The following is a 7,815-nucleotide window of genomic DNA, read 5'->3' as shown; positions in this document are numbered from 1 at the left end:
CTAACAAAAAACGTCAGAAACACTAAATTTCACGGAAGAAATGTCAGAARGAAGCTGCATCCAGGCTTTTTTTAAAAATTGAAAATGGGCGTGGCGTCGCCCACTTATGTACCAAAAACCATATCTCAGGAAGTACTCAACCGATTTCAATGAAATTATGTATATAATATTTTCTTAACACCCTGATGACATATACGAAATATGGGTGAAATCGGTTCACAACCACGCCTGAAATCTCGATTATCACTTTATCATGCGAGAGTATAAAATGATCGGCGACACCCGAACTTAACCCTTCCTTACCTGTTTTTATTTTTATTTTTTGTTGCTGAGGTTATTTTAAGTTGAACGATCTTCCTCACCCTTTCTCGAAGATCCTCGTAAAGATCGGTTGTGGGATCATAGGAATACAAATTTACAATACAAACAAAATAATTCGCCGATTATTAAAATGCACTAAAATCTATCTTAACGGAAATTAAGCCCGTAATATTTATATACTTATACTTATCTAGAAAAATATTTTCTAAGTCTAGAGAAAAAGCGCCACTGCGCGCTGGAACTCTTAGCCAAGAAATTTGCCATGTTGCTACCAGACAAGCAAATATATTTCCGCTAATTTTGTGTTATTCATTGGGCACTTAGAACTTATTAGGCTTTAGTAAACCAATATGAGACCTCTAAATTTCAATGCTAACAAATGAAGTATGTCCAAAAATAATTCCTGTAAGAAATATTTTCCTTACCAAAGTCAATGCCACCTTCACCTATGTTAACACTTTCAACATATTTGCAGAGTTTTGTGAAAACATTATATTTTATCAAAGCGTAAATATTTGCCGTTTGGTGGTGGCGGGCACTAACTGTCACCAGAATCGCCTATGATGCTCATTGCAGGCGCAGCCATTGTTAAACATATATATGTGCAAACATATCTCAAGACACGCACACTTACGCACACAAACATGCGAAGATATGTATGTAATCATATCATATGTTGAATATGGGAAAAATACGGGATGCGCTGGCAAGCGATTAATTTCTAAGGCGCTACAAACACTGTGCAATTGAGTGTCAATTTGTGCGACTGTTATTGATCAATTGCTGTGAAAGATGAATTGCGTCTAATTGTCAACAGTTGAGTGGTGGTATGCCTATTGCAGCTTCAATCAACAATAATCATCGATGCAGCGAACGGCGGCTATTGTTGGCTAACATTGTTAGAGCGCTTTTGTGAATTGAATTAATTCGTTGGCGATCAGAAGCTGGCATAAATGTAGCGTAGCAGGTAATTGAGTCAATTTCTAATGCAAACAAATATTCCACAAAAATTCTTCAATGATGCTTACAAAATCAACAAACCAACAGGTGTTACAATGTCACAGCTTCTGTTGGAATAGTGGATATTACAGCGCAATAAAGCTATGTTTATAGACAAAATTAGGTTAGGCGCAGCTTCTTGTTTACAATACGCGATAAATACCAGATTACATGACAACAAACAAGTTGCCCGTTATTAATTAGAACCACAAATATTTATGCCTTCAACTTAATATTTGCCCATAATAAACATAACAGCCGCTGTTATGATTAACATGGGGATGTATATTTATCATAAGACCCACTGTTGGGAGTTGTCGCAGTTCTTTCAAGCAAATAAAACACCTGTAAACACTTCTAGCTGTGCTAAATGTCCTGCAAATATTCATTAAAATTGGATCATCAATTTGGTGTGTTTACAATGAAATTAATTTTAGAAAATTCCATGGCAAATTACGCGTATATTCTCTCTGTCAAACGTAGCGTTGCGAATTTGAGCGAACAATTAACAATTTTCGTGACAATATTCAACTGTCACCGTTACCATGTCACGAATTAAGTGGAAAGTCTCCATAGAGCTTTCATACATAGGTATGATTCTGGTAAAGAGCAAATGCTTATCCATTTACACTCACAGATAAATTAAAAATACTGACAACTGTTGAGAACTTCAACCATATGACAACTTCTTCATATTGCAGATCTTACAAACGAATATGACAAGCGAGAAAAAGTTTGATAAGCTAAACTATTTCCTCTATTTACTAATTTGAACTGCTCATATTGGCACAGATATGTACATGGTGGTGTTATGTCTACTGAAATGATGAATAGTCTAGGAAAAATATCGAGTAACTACAGCCATTTCTTGCAAAACTTTTCCCATATAATCGAAACTATCCACTGTGCTCAGTTAAAGCGGAGTCGCCGAAACATACAAAACCGATAAGTTTGTTAGGGAGAGCACCCTTTTTTCAATTTCATCCGATTGAGAGCAGTCGGTTTTCTGATGTCTTTTTCCGTTCTAACGTTGGACCTCTAGTGAACTCAGCAAGCGTCAGTTAACAACCAAAACTTTTGCAATTGCGAGACCCCTCTGGCCCAGAGTGAACCGTAAAAAGTCCTCCGAACTGCTGGCTCTTAGAAAAGTCAATTTTGAGCAATTGCAAGTGGTCCCGCACTGTCCAACTCTGATTACACGCGGTGCTACTAAATATTCTGACGGACGCTTTTTGCCAATGCTGTATGGAGGAAGAAATCATTCTGTTACTTCCTCCTCTCTTCCATGGCTTTTGCCAGACTGAGATTTAAATAATTCGTTAGTCACATCTTTGGCGAACTTAAAGAAGTTGATTACTATTAACCGGCTTAATAAATTTGTGGTAAGCCTAAAAAGCACTGCCGATCTTTAAGGATTTAGTATTTTATTAGTTTTAACCTTAAAGTTCCGTGGAACTTCGTGACTAATGAGTGCGCTTTCGCCATGACAACGCAACAGCTTTCATCTCCGTCATTGCAATGGAGAAAATGGGCCAATTTTGTTATTTCTTGCGACTTAGTTTTGTTTCTAAACTTGAAAAGTAATGCATCTACTGATGGTGACCACCTTGCAGGTCTCCAGAAAGCATATTTTTCAAATGGTTTAAAGAGGCAAGAGCAAAGCTGGATCAAGTATTTCGATCTGACATTGAACTATGTTCAGAAATACCAAAGTATTTATTAAAAGATTTCGTTTTTCTTTGTAGGTAGCATAAAATGAATTAATACATTTTAGTTTAAATCCTCAAAATCATAAATTCTGGAAAATATGGTATTTGATACATGTACATATATAGCTAAATTGTATCGAACAAAGAATTTGTCTCAGACTTTGTATTTCTATCCAAATTTCGTGTGCGGAATCATTGCGAATGTTAGAAAAGCTTAGGCGTGATTCAAAAACACAACCCTGCGAGACGGTACAAAGCGTTCAAAGACGGTCAAGAGATCGTAGAAGGCATATTCTGGACGATATTCGACCCTTCGTTTGATAAAAATATTAAAAAAGTGAAGAATATGTTCCTTTGCACATGCTTGATCGTGCGAATTTCCATCCCACATTCAATTTCCACCACAAAAAGTGGTTTGGAGCATCATAAATTTGCTCCGGAAGGACAAATGATCAATATAAAGTTCTATTTGGCCGTGTTGAGGAGTTTGGGTGAGAACATCCGTCGAAAACGGCCGAAATTGTGGACGAACAATTCATGGATTTTACACATTGATAATGCACCACCGTACGCAATCAGTACCATCGATCAGCCACCGTATTCACCAGATTTGCTACCATGTAATTGTTTTTTGTTCCAAAAACTGAAATTGCTGCTCCGTGAAAGCCGTTTTCAGTCGATCSATCGAAGAGATAAATTAAAATTCGCTAAAGGAGCTAAAGGCCATCCAAAAATGTGCTTATGAAAAGTGTTTCGAAGACTGGGCAAATACTTGTCATGAGTGTATTATAAAAATTACAACTAGTGGGGATTACTTAGATGGTGAAAAAATAAATATTGATGAATAATTAAATATTTTGCTTTTTATTTTTAAATTTACAGCTACTTTTTTGTTACAATCTATGTATGTATGTATATATCTATACAGCAACCTTTCAGAAATATTTTACTAACTTAGTCAAGTAACATTTTCACTAAATTGTTAATAAATATTTGCGAGTCATCGCTATATAATTACGCCATTAAACAGGTGCATATTGTATTGTAGCAGTAATGGTGTTAAAAATTTTCCAGCAACTTGAACTGCGAAAATGAGTAAAATGAGAAGGTATTGCTGTTAATGGCTCACGGTGATATTTTCACAAGTTGAGTCAGCGTAACTTTCTTCACAAAAAAACAAAAAACAATGCGTGACCTTTAAGGAGCTGGGAAGACCCGCAAACTATATTTGGAAATATGCTTCAGCGAGAATGCGTAATTGGATTAACGGATGTTGTAAAGAAATTCTTAATTAGTGTCACTTTGGAATACGTGGAATCGCCGTGCGAAGTGGACATTGTGAAATATTTTGCAGAAAGACAGCGGTTAACAGTCCTTAAGTTGCGCCTGGACACATAACCGCGTTGTGACTAACTTACCTGATAATTGTTCACAAGCACGATCACGTGAGCTTTCCATCATTTGAATATTATGAACTTCTTGAAATGTTTGCATAATTACAATTCTCAATCACTTTCGTGCGCCATACATCAAATCTGCTTAAAGTAAAGCAGGAACAGAAAAAAAATCGCGTTTGACGCAAATATAATATAATATGTATACGGAATGACAATAAAAACAAGCACACAATATAATATTTTCATTTTTTTTTTTTTCAAATTATTTATTTTTAATCAGTTTATTATTGGGCGAAAAAAATTAGCGGAACAAGTAAGTGGAAACAAAACAAGCAGCAAATGAATAAAACGAAATGTATAAATTAATAAAACACACACACAATGTTATTCCCGAGTGCCGCGATAACCCGCTAACAGCGCGGCGATGAGAGGTGAACAAGGTGCAGTGAGATTATTGTTGTTTTAGTTGAAATATTTGCGAAGTAAGAAAGTACCCCTTGCGGCGCCTTGCACAACCGAAAGCAACGGGCAACTTGTCACGTTTGTTTGCGTGTGTGTTTGTGTGTGTGACCAATACATCGATACAACAGTCGGCGAATTGAAGTCAAACAACGCTCCCCTCAGCGCTTATCAACGTTTCGCGCCATTGGAGCACAATATTATGAGCGCACACACATATATACACATATACATACATACTAAATTGTATACAAATATACATACATTTATACATGAGAACCAACAAACGCCCGAAAGTCATTTGTTGTCATTGACGCCGCCTCACTAAACGCTCGCGGTCGCGCTCTCGCTTGTGCAATACTTAAACTTCGATCACGTTTGCTACACGTTCCAGTTGCACACTTCACGTGATGACCAAATGATTGGCGTTGAATTGTTTACAGGCACACACACACACTCGCCGATATGCCCTCTCTTGGCCAGCTCTCAGCCGGGCTGTCCACAAAAACTCACACTTACGCATGTGTATGTGTGTGTGTGTGTTGTTGTATAACTTTTTATTTGTTTAAGTGTGTGTTTGCGAGCCTCCAGTTGGCCCCCTAAAAGTGCGGTTTTTCTTTGCGAATTTCTTCTTTCTTTATACTCGCATTCGTGTATGTATGTCGCAGTCGCCTGCTCTCCGCATGGGTGGGTTGATTGTAGAATTGTACGGTGTCTACAGCAACAAGAAATCTATGAATTAAAAATGAGCATAGAATGGTTTTAATTAGAAAACGAGCTGCACGAATTACTCACCTAGCGGTATTCCACACGAAATTTGCTTTTGTATTGTTGTTGCTAATGTAAACAAATTACGCGAAATGTTATGTTGATTTGTTGTTATTTTTGTTGACCTTATTCGATTTGCAATTGTTAAATAAAACAAGTTGACACTTATGAAGTCCATAAGCGGTTCAGAGTAGGTGAGAGTCATTAAGGCGTTTCGCGCCCAAAGTCATTCATGCTTTCAGCTACACCCGTATATATGTATAAATTTTAGACCCCTATGTATAGGGTTTCTTATTCTCCGTAGTCATACATGCATGAGTTTCAGTTTCCTACCGATGAAGAGGCCTTACAGTAAACAGCAGTAAACTACCTAGACGTAAAACTGAACCCCAGACTATCCTTCTGGGTACATATCCAGCACGTCGCAGAAAAAACCGAAAATTACCTCCCAACTAAGCAGATTAATGGTCAACATAGGGGACCCCAGCCAAGGAAAAAGAAGCTCCCAAAATCGACGACTATCATCGTCCACTTATTCGAAGCTGAGATCTGGGCAGATGTATTTAAAAAGGAAAACCAGATCTCACAATGAGAAATATGGAATGCCACCCTGAAGTAATGCAAATGTGGTTTCAGGGCTTTCTTAGTGGATAAGGCTTTCTAGTTGATAAACTTATGAAAAAAATCTCTCTTGAATTGACAGCAAAAAATGAAAAATTGACAAATTAATGGCAAATTCTGGTTTTGGGATTGTCAAAATTCTATTTATGAGCAGATCAAAAAACTGGTAAGTCATTGTGCGGAGAACTGCATATACATGTGTAGGTTGCCTTTATATTTCCGGATTTGTGAAAAAAAAAATAATAATAATCAACAGCATCTTCAGGTATCGAAAACATTGACCTCTTAGTTTATCTTGTATTTACGGAAATATAATAAAGTCATTTTGTGTCAAGTCAGCACTGTACTGGGGATGACTCATAAAATCGATGTTTTGTGTGCTCCAAAACATAGTTTTCTCAAGCGATATACTCACATTTTCGTGGTTGATTTTTAGGGAGACAATTGGTAAACAAGTGGTTTTATAATACTTCACCCTTCAATTTGTTCATAGTATACATTTTAATAAAATATAGAGTACCAATTGCTTGGAAGTACTTCCTGAAGGGCGCCTCAGGCTCATACGCGTAAATAAACTATTAATCACCTCTAATAATTTCATAAATATGTTTCTAAGCACAGCTACGGTATCTTTCTAATATTCCTCTCTACTAATAAACACGAGCCTTTTTTGACCGATTGACAAATTATGTTGGATCCTGCGTGAATAATTTTTTTACGGTCAAATTATTATGTAATAAGTATTGAACTAATGCCTATAGTTGCCTCGATCTCACGATAGCTCGCATGACGATCATACATAGCGCTCGTAAGTCAAAACGTTCTGAGTTTGTACAGACTTTACGATAAAGTTGTGAGTTGCAGATTGAAACACTGGGGTTATAAAAGATAACCTATGAATACAGAAAGAACAAATGATCCGATCACTAGATCATTTGTGTCCGAGTGATCACTTAAGCAAATTTGGAAACTTTAGTTTTAAAGACGTTTAACGATAAACAGATAGAGCTGATGGAAATATAAAATACTTTTTTTTGTTTTAATTCACACTAGTTAGGCCTTTTCCAATGTCTCAAGTAGTGACCGAAGTATCGAAATATTCAGTATATGTCGTATTAGGGAAGCTAAAGGCCAATTTCTAGAAGAGAGTTATCACATATCAAAATTACTGTATTTTTTAAGCTTTAGTATGCCTAAAGAAGATAGTGCCATGTCCATTTTATCCATTATAACTGATTTTATTGTTAGACTAACTAACAAATACAATGCTTCTGCAGTGCCATACTTTTTACAAATCAAAATTTTATGATAAACAAAATTGCTTCGTGAGCAAAACTTAATTCGACTAAATAACTTTCATTTGCTTTTAGTCCATATATTAATATTAAATCCGACTCGAAATGAAAAAAAAAACAGGACTCAAATTCTATTTATATTTCACTAGTATAAATATGTCTAGCATTTTTATTTATGAACCGCATTCACATAAAAATATTACGTCGCCGCATCTCGTCAATTTCTACTCACTCACATGATCGCTA

This window comes from Bactrocera latifrons, unplaced genomic scaffold, assembly GCF_001853355.1.
Source record: "Bactrocera latifrons isolate USDA-ARS-PBARC rearing strain unplaced genomic scaffold, ASM185335v1 scaffold_12, whole genome shotgun sequence".
Lineage (NCBI taxonomy): Eukaryota > Metazoa > Arthropoda > Insecta > Diptera > Tephritidae > Bactrocera > Bactrocera latifrons.
This window is presented reverse-complemented; position numbering follows the sequence as displayed.